Below are 13,803 nucleotides of genomic sequence, written 5' to 3' on the forward strand. Positions count from 1 at the left end.
CTCAACGAATAAGTATTACAATGAGGAAATGTTGACAGCACTAAATTTGTTTTATTTTTCTATGTATCCATGTTTATTTATCTATGTAGGTTAAGAAGCTTATAAATATTGTATATTTGTGTGTTGGAAATAAAATTGGTTTTAGTGTTTTCAGCGATTCGACAAATTCAAATTCAACATAAATCTGTTTTTCAGAGTTGTAACTTTCCAATTGTACAAATATCTTGCCTCTAATATGGAGAAAGAAAAGTTCTTATTAAAGAGAAGTTGTGTAGATATATTTTGTTATATTAAAATTAAATTATTATGACTCTTGCGTGCCTTTTATATGGCTGTTTGGACGCTTTTTTTATAATTAATAAATTTGTATGCACAACTTTCTTTACAAATAAACGATTTATTGTTATTATTATAATTATTTATAACATTAAATACTTCGAAAAACATCGAAATTATGTTTGAACAAAGGCCGTAGAAGTAACAATTGAAAAAACAAAACACCGAGCGCTGTGACTAGTATCAATAAATATTTTAATTAAAACATGCGATGAGTATTAAACACGATCATAACGTGGTAGATAAGAGTGAGGAAAGAATAATCTAATTATTTTTAATTAAAATTGCTATTTTAATAACGGTTATACGATTACGGCGTTTTTATTTTCATAGAAGATTGTTAGACTTTCTTTACATTGTTTTATACTAACTATAAAGTATATCTATTTATTATTTTATTTTGATTATCTAGTTGATAAAAGGGCCTGGGACGAGTGCTAGACAGGCTACTTCTAACTAATTTGCGATATCTGTCTTAAAAATCTGTTGTTTGCCATAGCCATTTTGTATGATGATTTTCTATTTTAAAATAGTATCGAGAGGTTTTTACCACGGCTTTTCTCTCGTCCTACATGGCCTATACGGCCTACGACCCTCTGTCTTCTTTGCCGATGAGTAGGGATGTCCACCGATTTAAATTTAATTACCTGGAATAAGTGATACCTGTAACTTATATTCCATACTAAACATATTTTCTATTAACAGAGTGCCTGCCAATCTAGCCTATAAAATAATGACTTGTAAGTAATATTATATTGACTTACGTCTACAATACTTTAGTAAATAGCTTAAAGTAAAATTAATGTACAGGAGAACAGATAAACATTTCATTATCGTGTCTTAGAGCTTTTCAAATGTTTGTCAAATCAGTCACTTGCACTTAAATTCACTACATTAGTTTCACTAAATTGCAATGACTTTTTTCCGTCGTATCAAGAAGCTGTTTGGCATGCAAATGAAAATTATATTTAATTAAGAAAATAAATAAAACAACGATAAACATTTCGGGTACCTTCCGACGCTGCATCACCAGAGTCTATACTCCTCTACTGATAGACCTCTGTACAGTTCCAAATTGTGTATGCTAGATTTCTGCACAGCCAACTAGAAGTTAACGTCAGTTTACATAGAAAACCACATCATAATCAGTCCATGTTTTGCATCCGTAAAACAGAGAATCAGTATCGTATCCTACTAGGATTTGTCCTCATTTATGAGGGCACATCATTAATTGCCTTTAGTGATAGCGATTATATTAGATCCTTACATATGAAATTGGCGTTATGTGTGAGAGGAACGAAACGTATATTGTTTTAAAATATAATATATTTAATTCATCAAAGTATATGTACCATTGTTATCTCTGTACTTATGCCATATTATAGGTAGTTCATTTATCCCTTTACTAAAAAAACATTTGGGAATCAATAAAATCTTTGAAGGCGTTTCGACTGCCCCATTAGGGTTGAATATTTTGTTAATATGGAATAAGATATCCAATTTTCGAAAAAAATATGGAAAACTGTTGTAGGAAGGTCTTCCTTCAGGTCAGGTTCTTAAGCATAGCAATTGCCTGTTGTTGTCTAGCGTTGTCGTGAAGCAGCAGTGGCCTGGAGCGAGACCAGCCTTGGTTGTTTAGGAGCTACGTTTTCCGTCATGGTTTGCAGTTGCTGACAATAGACATCTGGTAATCGTCTGGACTTAAGAAAGTTATAGTCTGTATGGACCTAATATAAGCGCTTTTAAACTTTAAAATCACGTCTATCATAAAAGGGTTATAAAAAAATCATATTTATAAAATCAGTGAGAGTTATCGCAGTATTTTAAAGTACTCTTTCGTCTCTCCGTCAAGTTAGTTATACAACGAATTTGTCTTCTATACATTGTCGAACTCATGATAGAGCTAACGTTATATTTAAATCTGCTTAAAATCTTACTTAACGAACAACTTATATCAAGACTGAAATTTGTGATAAGTTATTTATCGGAATTTTATAAAACGAACTGGAACTCGACGCTCGTTATTTTTATTCACTCAATCGTATGACCCATTTTTTGAGTAAAACTTTGTTATTAAAACATTCGGTTGTACCGGAACGATGTTTGAAAGCATTCACTGTTGTTTAGTTATATTAATTTAAAACAGTTTCTAAAGGATTAATATAGTTTATGTATACTACGTAGTACAGTAACAATATTATTTATTTTTACTAAAAGTATGAATATGAAAGGATGAATTTATTATGTAAGAAAAGTGAAAAAAAGAATTCTCGCGACAAAAAGCTACTTAATCTCCCTGGCTAGCCGTGGTTAAAATTCAATTGGTTTTCGAACGTTGATATCTTAACAAAAATCATGGATTTTAATAAGGTCTACAAGTAAAATCAAGTCAAAGAGGCGGTCATAATGTAATCTAATACAATTTCGATCGCGTTGCATAAGTTAATTTTTTATTGATATTAAAATTTATATATTATATAAAAGACCTCAAAAGCCTCGATACTTCCCTATTAAAAAATATTACATACACATATTAAATATTTTCTTTTGACTACAATTTGACAACGAAATATTGTCATAAAGACAAGTGGCATGTGACACCATACTTCTAGCTAACGTCACAAAAACCACCATGTCACATCAATGCTATTTCTTTGATTGATTTGTGTTAACTTTTAACGTGACATCTGGCATTTAAATCGCCTATAAACTGATAATTTCTTTTGTTAAACGCTTTACATAGTGCATTAGTCGCTAGCAGCTTACAAAAGGTTTTGTATTCCTAATCCCATAAGCGCATTTTTCTTCAGCTGACGATCCAGCAAATCATGCAGAGTTTCCATTTAGACATGAATAGGTAGCTACTTGTTACTTCGATTGTTGCCACTGTGCTGTATAGTTAAATTGCCACGTTTAAAAACGTCTAATGCATTATAAGTCGATATTTCAAATCCATGTAGATTTTCTGAGCTTCAGTCTTTTAGAAATTAGGAACAGATGAAAATATATTTTTTTTAAATTTAATCTGAATCGAATGATTTACCAATTCTTAAAAGGCCGGGAACGCATTTGCGAGCCCTCTGGCATTGAGAGTCTCCATGGGCGGCGGTATTACTTAACATCAGGTGAGCCTGTTTGCCCACTGTTATATATATAGCTGCGTACCTTTATTTAAGAAGCTTAAAATTGTATCTCTCCCCTGTATTTATATTTTAGAAATATCCCCACGTTCGTGCACAGAAACATACATATTTTTAAGTCGAATGCAGAAGTCGAAGTAAGAAGTAGACATGGGGAGAAATTTGCTGTGCCAAAAATGAATCTGGAACTGTTTAGGAAAAACACCTTTTGTATGGCTATTAAGGTTTATAATAATTTACAAAAGAATTAAAAGATCTTCCGACTAAAGTCTTTAAAAATTGACTCGGTGTGTTACTTTTGGAAAAAACAAGGAAATATTGAATAAATGATTATTTGCGTGAGACACTGTAGTTGATATAAATTTAATAACATTTGATATGATATGTGCGATACAAATAATATAAGAATTGACCAATTCATATGGCTAATAATGTAAAATGTAAAACTTCTTTAAAGACAAATTTGCGCGCCATTTTGTGTGGCAGAATATGCGAACTTACTATTGTACCACCTTTGAGTACTTTATTCCTGCAATAAATTATTTTTTTTTTAAATAAAAATAATGCGCCTTCAGTGTATGAACGGCTCGTTCATACTCTTCTTATGAGCTTCATTTGGTCTCTTAAACTTCACAGATTAGATTACGAGACGAACTTTTACAGTAATCATTTGTAAACCACAAATCTCTTAAAGTTTTATAACACTGATATACTGTTACTGCAAATGGCACGTTCTGTAAAGTAGAGCAGGCCAGTGCATCCTGCTGCAGTATGCAAATTATCGTTACTAATCATAGGTTCTGCCATCGTGGGTTGCTGATGGTTATAGCTGTTAACATATTTGTAGTTGCTCTCATTATAACATTTCATAAGTAACATTTTTATTGAGTTCATCTGTATATCTTACTGTATGTCTTCGTACATCTTATTCGGCTATATACGTTTCGATGTTTTTTTTTGCAAATGGTAACCGTTATAATAAATACACACCCGCTAAACCGTTTTATTTTACGTTTAATTATTGTACATGTTTCAATAACTTTATTAACAATACTTATTGTACAGTGCCATGATTTAGACTTAGACATTTTATGTCTTTATGAATTATAAAATAATCCCATGAAAAATTTCAAAGTACAAAGAAACAATATTACTTAATGGACGTAGAATTTTAATGAACGACAAATGTTTGCCGTGTACCACAATGAAGATTACGAAACCTACGACAAAAGACAATCAATACAACGGAACAGATGGAAAACTGATATCTGTCAAAATTAGCAATGAATGTTATAATAAATACTATATTCTTGCTTTTTTCTTGAGTAATTTATCAATTCGATGCGATTTTTTAATGTATCTTCATGCATTCTGTTCGTGGACTGATCGGAATGATTGTGGTGTTAACTAAATTTGTAGCAAATAGCTCCAAAGGCAACATGCATTTGTAGTCAGTTCTGTTCTTAAAAATATTTATTTTTTGAATTATTTAAGTTTTATTTATAATTTGAATACAAAGTATATTAAATATAACTTTTATACTCCACATGTACAGGGAACAATAATGAACACCCATAACATTTAAAAGGACATTTTTCATGAAACCATAAAGCGGAACACAACCATGGGGGCTCTTAAAAGTTCAATTGCGAAGGTAAATGTATGAAGTGCGGAGTTTAATGTTCGTTTAGGCATTATTAATCTTAGTTCTTTGTTTTTTTAAAGGACTTCTATATTATTATAATTTCTGTAATTACACGAGGAATATGTAAATTATAATTAGAATATAATATAAAAATCTAACCGCAACAATTATAAAGATCGATTAAGATTTAACTTAATGTCGTGACTTAGTGGTTAATCATCTGGAGTTTTAAACGAAGGCGCTATATAGGAAATATAATAATAATTGCTGCGGTAGGTGTAAGCTTTCTTTAAAAAAAATCAATAATACAGACGTAGAAATGAATCCGGTTACTTTAGTAGATAGTCGATAAAGATGAATTTTATATTCATTTCCTTATTAGTAAATGGCGTTCTATTTGTGCGGTATCCGGATTTTATAACTACGTAAAAATAAAAACGTAAATACACAACCCAGTTCCAGTTAGCCAATTACAATTATTTTTTATCAGTTACGACAGAACAAACGGAAATTAAATTTAATATGAATTCCGGTGAAATCAAAACATTTGCGCCGTCTCGCATTACACGCGAATCGCAATTAAAATATATTTACCTGAAAATGGCAGCAAATAACTCACTGACACATTCACAACACTTAAACACTATTCATACGATGTTTTCGATTTGTTTACGTTGGAGCGCAGCGGTGAAGCGGCAAACGCGCGCTCCCTACTAAACACTGAGTTGAACTGAAAAACGAGGACCGGCTAGCGATGAAAATTGCTCACATGCGGTATTCGTGTGGAAAATGGTTTTGGTATAGGCACGTTTACTTAGACAATTCGTAATTCACAACATTATGATTATTTAATTCGGTTGCATGTGATTTCGTCTGCATTAAAGAGCATTAATTAATGTGTGACTATAGACATATTGAGAGAGTTTATTGAATATATATTGATATAGAAGTTTCTGAGAAGAACGAGCTTTATATTATATTAAAGTTGATAAAAATGGATCTTGCCGTAAATTAGTACGCGTCAAAAAAACGTTCTTTCCCTATGCGTATTTTCATTCTTAGGAATACCATAGAATACCAACTGGCTTATTTAAAGAATAATTTTACATAGTTATCTACGGATATCCAGATTTAGGATAAGTTACTAGAACTTTTCCTGAATTGCTTAAAATAAAGAAAATGTTGTTTGATATTAATTTTTATTATACCTATTTTATTGATTGTATAATCCCAAGTAACTGTCACGCATGTTTTACTTCTTTTCTCATTTACAAAAATACAAAAAATACTTGCAGGATAGGATACACATACCTTGTTGTAGAAAAATCTTATGGTTTATAATTCTGAGCTAAGAGTGTTGCACAGTCTTTATTAAATCCTGTACGGTGGGAAATATAATGGACAAACTCTATAATCTACATGTAGTTTAGTTAAATGCGGAACCTTAAAACTGCTTCCAAATTGTGAACATGGAAAAAATATTCATACGTGTTATGATAGATTCAGTAATTGATAGGACTTGGAAAACTTATAACAACAGTGGCCTGTGATATTTTTGAAATAATTTAATCCTACTGTCTATATGATGTTATCTTTAAACATAATAATTAAAATAATATTTTGTAACTCATAATACTCATATGAAAGGCCAAATATTATTTCGCGTGCAACAAATATATTTAAAATCAAATTAAATTAAGGTAACTTACATATTTTATACAATTTTAAAACAATACAATACAGTTTCCAAGTAAATAGTTAATTTATATATATGCTTTTTTAGGTCTATTTGGCCTAATATAAAAATACACGACGTCTCATAAGTCCTTTCGACTCAAAAAATGCTACATACAGTATGAACATTTTTTATACTGTCTAGTAATCTACTTAAAAGGGAAACAATTTTTTAGTTACTAACAGAAAACAATATTGCTACTATAGTTAGCGGAAACCCATGTCTATTTTTTTCAGTTCAAAGGTCTTACGGCAAAACCTGTAAATATTTATTATTTTGTTTCAAAGTACTAAATGACTGTGAAAACTTATGCATTTCAAATCAATTTTCGATAAGGCTTCTTACAGACTACGCCAGCTAATCACTACACAGTCACACGGTAATATCGTGATAAAATCTGGGCCATTAGATACTAACTCTTACCTCCAACTTGGTTTGCCTCCAAAGTCTTTTGACCAAGATTAAGTGGGATTATGCTATTAACAATTAAGCAGTATATTGTATAATTAATGTTTTGTTAAATTTATGTATTTGCAAAGTGATATATTAAATAACTATTTTAATCTGGTTTATAGTACTTTTACTACGTTTATCAATAACGTAATATGTGTTTGGTTGGTGAACTACCATGTCACTGGTTACGATTAATATTTGTTGATATGTCTAACATCACCTTTTATATATTTATGGAGGTACGAGTTCTTTAGAATCAACAATAATTAGAGTCCTTCAAGGAAAGAACGTATCATAGTTGACCGCAACGTAAACTCGAGACTTTTTCTTCAGTCTCCATGGACACGATATCACTTAACATCATATAAGCAAATTTGCTTGATATAGTTTACAGTTTATTTTAATATATTACGATACTATTGCGTTTTGCCTTTTGAAGTGAAACTTCTTTATTGGCGTTGAAAAAAAAAACCGACACATTTTGGGGTTACGCGTCGCATTTAGCCGTTACGCGCCATATTTTTCTTGTCCCTACCACGATTGATTCCAAGATATTCGAATAATAACGATAACAATGATAGTTATTATTTTATTACCATGAATGAAATTCTGTAATAATCTTAGTAGTAATGAGGTAAAATGAAATAATTGTATTATTTGTATTCATGTCTATAAGCAAAAACGTTTTGTTAAACTTTATCTAATTTTATTTTATTTAACCAATTTTTGTAAAGTATATATTTCTGAAAAATAAGATAATAATAATAATAATAATTCTCACTTACGTGTGTACTTGCACACATTTTAATTTTTATCAAGAAGGTTTTAAATTGAAGGTGTCTTTATAGCGTGGGCGAGTATTTGTATTAAAAGTTTGACAACAATGAATTATAAATAGCTTGACTTTTATGATTTAATAAAAATTAATGTGATTTTCATGCCTATTTTTGTGACGATTTTTATAATTTATCGATATAAATGTACGTAAATGTTAAAATTTCAATGTTTACTTTGAAAATATTTGTAAAACACATATTAAACATATAAATGTAGTAAAGCGCAGGTCCTAAGTTAGGATTATAACATTATATAATGTTCCAGTTAAGCTGCTTAAGATCCATGTGAACATTGTGGCTTTCATTACGCAACCCCTTCCTTGAAGGCTTTATCTGATATTAAGTTATAAAAAAGCTTACGTAATCTTAATATTGCCTTTAAACCCAATTCAAAATATATGTTATATTTAAGTTATTTTTATATTTACTTAAAGAATAAAAGCTTGGTTATGCAATAAAAAAAATTCTCATTTTGATTTACAATCCTTTGCCGTTGCAGTCACTTGTTTAACGCTTCCTTCACTCCTAAGACAAATGTACCTACTACAGTTAAAGATCGTGTCTATGTTCGTTTAACGTGAAGCGTGCGGAGTGTCCAGGAAACATATGACCTTCACCAAGGAGCTGCCTTAATTACAACTTTACGCACAACGGACCAAATGATTTCAACATCCAACTGTCAGTTGGATTCCATTAAACATGAAAATTGTTAATGTGATTTCAGTTAAATCGGAGCGCTTTGAAATATGAATTCGAGATAGCTTGTTTATTAGTAAAATTATTTAGACTATAAATTTTAGATAGGCCCTGAAAGGTTTTGGTTTCATTATAGACAAACTTTAATTAGCGGTTCGTGGCTTTTGGTTGTTTAGTTTACGCATAATATGTAAAGTAAATTGATGTTAGGAATAATTAATATTTGAATGAATATAGTCCTTTGTCGACAATTATTTTGCCTCTTAACGTCAACCGATAATAAAACAAAATTTATGTTTCCTAATAAATAACGTTATATCAACTGTGGGGATGAAACGGAGGGGGATAGACTTGGCTTAATGTCCTATGACCCCTAGCAGAAGGTCTCGTCTCTCGTCCACAATGAGTCTCTATCGCATTCGCCATTAAGCCTGGTATTTAAACTTGCTCCAAGTCTTTCCGGCTCTCTTTGCCTCATCGGCAACTTTACGACGTCACGTTTGCTTGGGACGCCCACGCTTCCATTTTCCTTACGGGTACCATTAAAGAGCAATGTGGATTAGCACCTCTATGGATGACCTATCTGACCGTCATGATGTTGCTAAAACTCTGTAAACGGTTCACCGTTTTCGTTGCGCGTTCCAAGTCGGTCTTTGGCCATGTAACGCTCACAGTTAGTGAGTTTTAGGAGGGGATTGATTACACATTGATTGATTGAAACATATACCTAATTTTTGTCAATCCTATACGGTATCAAAATCGAAATCAGTATTCATAATTTATGTGTACCTAAATTATCGTTAGTAATCTGTCAAATACATAGAAGTCATATAAAAAAAACTAAATAACAGCCTCTATACATCTTCATCTTAAAATTAATGACGTTTTTTCAGGGTCAAAGCAAGTGTTAACTGCTCAGGATTGAACACTCCGGATATATACAATAAACTCTCCGCCACTCTTTTTAATGGCCAAGTTTCTTTTTGTACTACACAACGTTTGTAAGGAGCTGCAACCGTTATACCATGTTCCACATGACATCAGCAGGAGGCATGGTGAAATAGGAGCACGCACTTACATTCTCGTGGGAACAACACGCAAATACATAGTCAAAATAACTAACATCACCGCATCCACGAATTCAAGTACGACCAGTCACCACAAGTAGCATCCGTTCACGCATGGCCAGCCATCGACCCCCTCGCCATATTTTAGGGATAGATAGATTATTTCGAATTAAATCAATATGTGTAATCAAACCTTCTAAGCCTCTTTCTAGATGGACTGAAAATCTGAAATTTAAGATTCTCACCGACCCAAATAGGATTTCTTAAACTTCTCAAACGATTTAGGTGATAAAAACATTTTACAAGATTTTTTCTACTTTTACGTGAATTTTATTACAGCCAAAAGCTAGGACACTCTAAATTTGATTATTTGTCGTCGTCTCAACGGCCTTCGGTTATATTAAGGTCGTTTAATTAATGAGGGTTCCTCCTTATCACGTACCTTTTTATTATTTTGTTATTTTTCTGCGTTATAACAGGAAGAATACCAGATAGTACATAATCCTAAAGGACTTGGTTCACTAATACTAAACCTCTCCGCTTAAAAGCTGCTCCGTTTAAAATATATTATTGTTTCCATTAGCACTAAGATCTGGCTAATAAAATGACCTAATTTATTCATCGTGTATGCAATTAAAATGTATTCATATGTACAAAATAAATTCATGAACAACCTGTTTTGTAGAATATCCAGGGTATACTCATTTTACCCTCTCAAGTTACCTAATTCATTACAGTTTATGTGGGCGACATACAGAATGCGCTTACCATGTATCTAATGTTGTTACGTGATGATAGCAATCCGGCAATGCACTCTGAGGCCTAACCATCACGTTTCGTTAGGAGGCGATATCGACCGCCGTTATTATTCGTACCCTCAGCGAAAACTAACATGAACCACACATGACGCAATGCATTGAAATAATTAATGAACTTCATAGATTAACAGAAACTTTTAAAGTCTGTTGAGTGAACTGACAATAGGTTCGCTTTATGTCAGTTCCTAGTGGTAGAGTTTAGTAAATATTTTATTATTTTATTGTTTATTGTCGTGCCTTTTTTATATGTAGGTGTTATATAAATATAGATAGTTACCACATTGGGATGACCAGTAATATTTGGTTACATAGTTAAACAAAATTCTTATTATAAGTTTAATTGGATTCTTAAACTGCTACATTTAGACATAAGAAAACATATCTACACGCCCTTACAAAATTATTAATCACAATGAAATCGTATTGAGTGATTTCCATTTAGTTTTACGAGGGAATTGATTCAAATACCAATAGAGGGTTGGACCCCTGAATGAACCAAATTATCCCATTAAATACAGGAATGGAATCATCAACGCGCGAAACACTTCCTTCGCTTCCTCGCTTGTTGGGATCTGGCCTAGTACCCCTTACATAGAGTATTTACAATGAGCTTATAATGAGTTACAGATAATGCTGCATATGATAATTATATCAAGAGATAACATAACTTTACATGAGCTTTAAGTATAAAACTACGTATGTGTTCTGTTAACGTTGGCTCAGTAATCTAAACGGTGTGGTCTAAATATTTACTATGGGACGGAGTCTTTCTGATATTGTACGTTGTTATGTACTAAGAGCATTGCAATCTCTCTTATCTCTATGTGCCTTTAATCTGCTCAGTTTTACATTCTACATACAGATAACTTACGGATTGTACACGGTACATATGCTTTGTGATGTATTGAGGACGGATGCATTTTTGAAGGTGCTTGTAATAACAACAAATATGGCTGTACGAAATCTGAATTCTGTGAGCTGTCTAGGATTGGGTGTGTAGCACTGAAGCATTCTAATGTAGGCATAATATTTTTTTAAATCGGTCCAGTGAGTGAGATCGACACAAACATGAAAAAAATATTTTCTTCTACTTTGCCTTTACAATAGATAAGAGATAAGATAAGCATTAAATTTGAGGATTTTGATAACAATACAAGAAGGCGTAGCAATAAGCGTAGCAGAGCTACATTGTTTAAAGAGTGGGTCACTTTTAATTATCGCATTATGAATTTTCGAACAAAAAATGATTTAACCTAAATAATAATTTCTCAAACTCTTTTGTTTTCATCTGAACGTCGAATAAATAAGTCTTTATATTTAATGGAAACATTTACTTTCTTACAAAATTAATGTTATTTGGGTGTTAACGTAAGTTGGTACTGTAATCTGATAAAGAAGTGTAAGGGATCAAGGATTTGTTCCTTAAATAAAACGTAGATAAGAGTCATAGCAGACAAGAAGAATCTATCATAAAATTTAGATAGGTACATGACCTGATTATTTCGTGAATATTTAATTCAATTTATTAAATTTAATAATTTGTATTATCAATTGTATTAAAATCTATCATCGGGCATCAACACATTAAATAAGCATATCGTAAGTAGCGTGATAGAGCATGCGACCCTCATCCCTGAGGTCGTGTTTTTACAATGGAATTTTATTTTAATTGAAAGGAAACATGTCTCAAACCCAAATATCGATGACGTATCAGCCACAGAAGGCTGATCACTTTTTATAAAAAAAAATTGTCGAAAAAATATATGCACTTTGAGACCAAGCGCCAATGTATTATGATAATTATATTGTTATAGCTAAAAATATTTTTGGTATTATGATTATTCATATATACCACGTATATCTTTACATATAATTCTAAACTATTAACTCTTAAACAGATATTTCGGATAGCGTTTACATAACACCTCTGTAAACTCATTATCCGTGACCCATATTCCGAAACTTTGAAATTTTCCTCGAATAATCTGCGTAATTTTTGTTTTAATTAAATCTTCAAGCTAATTCTCAGGCCTTCATGTGTAAACATTTGAATAGTTTATTTAGATCTTTATGAAATTAGTTTTTTTATAGAATTCTCGTTCAGGAGAATGTCCATGAATCTTGGGTGAGAACTTATCGACGGTATACAATCATAATTACCACTTATTTTCAATCTGTATCTAAGTATATAATCCTTGATTCGAGGTCGAAACGTCATGAAAAAAGAAAAATTATTTAAATATGAGTAAATAAAGAATTAAAAAAAAACATATACAGTTTAGATCTGGCATATGTTGCATTATGTTAAAAATGTTTACATGTATAAAATGTATTACACAAGTTATCGAAACAGGTCACTTCGCTCCTGCTACACGCTAAAATTGGGTTAAGGGATAAAACGGTCGAAATATTTATCTAAATGGCATCTAAAGCTTTAAGTGAAATGCCTGGACTTTATTGAGGACATTGAGGACAACTTCCCGATAGGCCCACGACGAAATTCCGTATTCCGTTGCCGTGAAGTATGGTCTAATTGATAGGATTTTAATTTTTTAACTATTTATCTTACGAATGCTTAAGTAAATACAATAGTGCTCTTCATGAGGTTTGAAAATATGTAGGACTGGGTTTTGAAAAAAGTCAAAATTGTCATAAAGATCGTGAAGATGCACTTCATTCGAAATAATTCGAAAAATATGCAGTTTTGCATGATGACTTCAGCATTCGGAATAATTCCGACTACTGAAAAGGACAGGACTCTATCTGTGCAAAGGATACACGGCAACATACTATAGTTATACGTTAAGTTAAGTTATACGCATACGATGTAACATTTATGTTACATCGTATGTGTTTGTTAATCATAGTTATTTTGGCTTATGTTGTTTGACTATTACAACAAATACTAACCCATCGGTGAAGCTAATAGTAATAATTACAAAAGTGCATTTATTACACGCAGTATGATATGATCGTATGTAAACGTTATTATAAAATTGAGGTAAGTACAAAACGCCCAGTAAGAGAGAGCCAGAAACTCTGTTTGAGTTTTTTTTATTAGATTTTAAATTGTCAAT

The 13,803-nt window shown here is 31.7% G+C and overlaps 1 protein-coding gene across 1 annotated transcript in view; it reads right to left on the bottom strand.

The window, feature by feature from the left end:
- Nucleotides 1–5,839, bottom strand: part of LOC123713012 (rap1 GTPase-activating protein 1) — a 199,223-nt gene extending 193,384 nt beyond the window's left edge. Inside the window, exon 1 of the mRNA XM_045666476.1 lies at nucleotides 5,716–5,839. The gene's annotated coding sequence lies outside the window, so the exon portion shown is untranslated. The remainder of the gene's footprint in view (nucleotides 1–5,715) is intronic.
- Between the last annotated feature and the right edge of the window lie 7,964 nt (nucleotides 5,840–13,803).

This window comes from Pieris brassicae, chromosome 8 (genome assembly GCF_905147105.1).
Source record: "Pieris brassicae chromosome 8, ilPieBrab1.1, whole genome shotgun sequence".
NCBI classification, from domain to species: Eukaryota; Metazoa; Arthropoda; class Insecta; order Lepidoptera; family Pieridae; genus Pieris; species Pieris brassicae.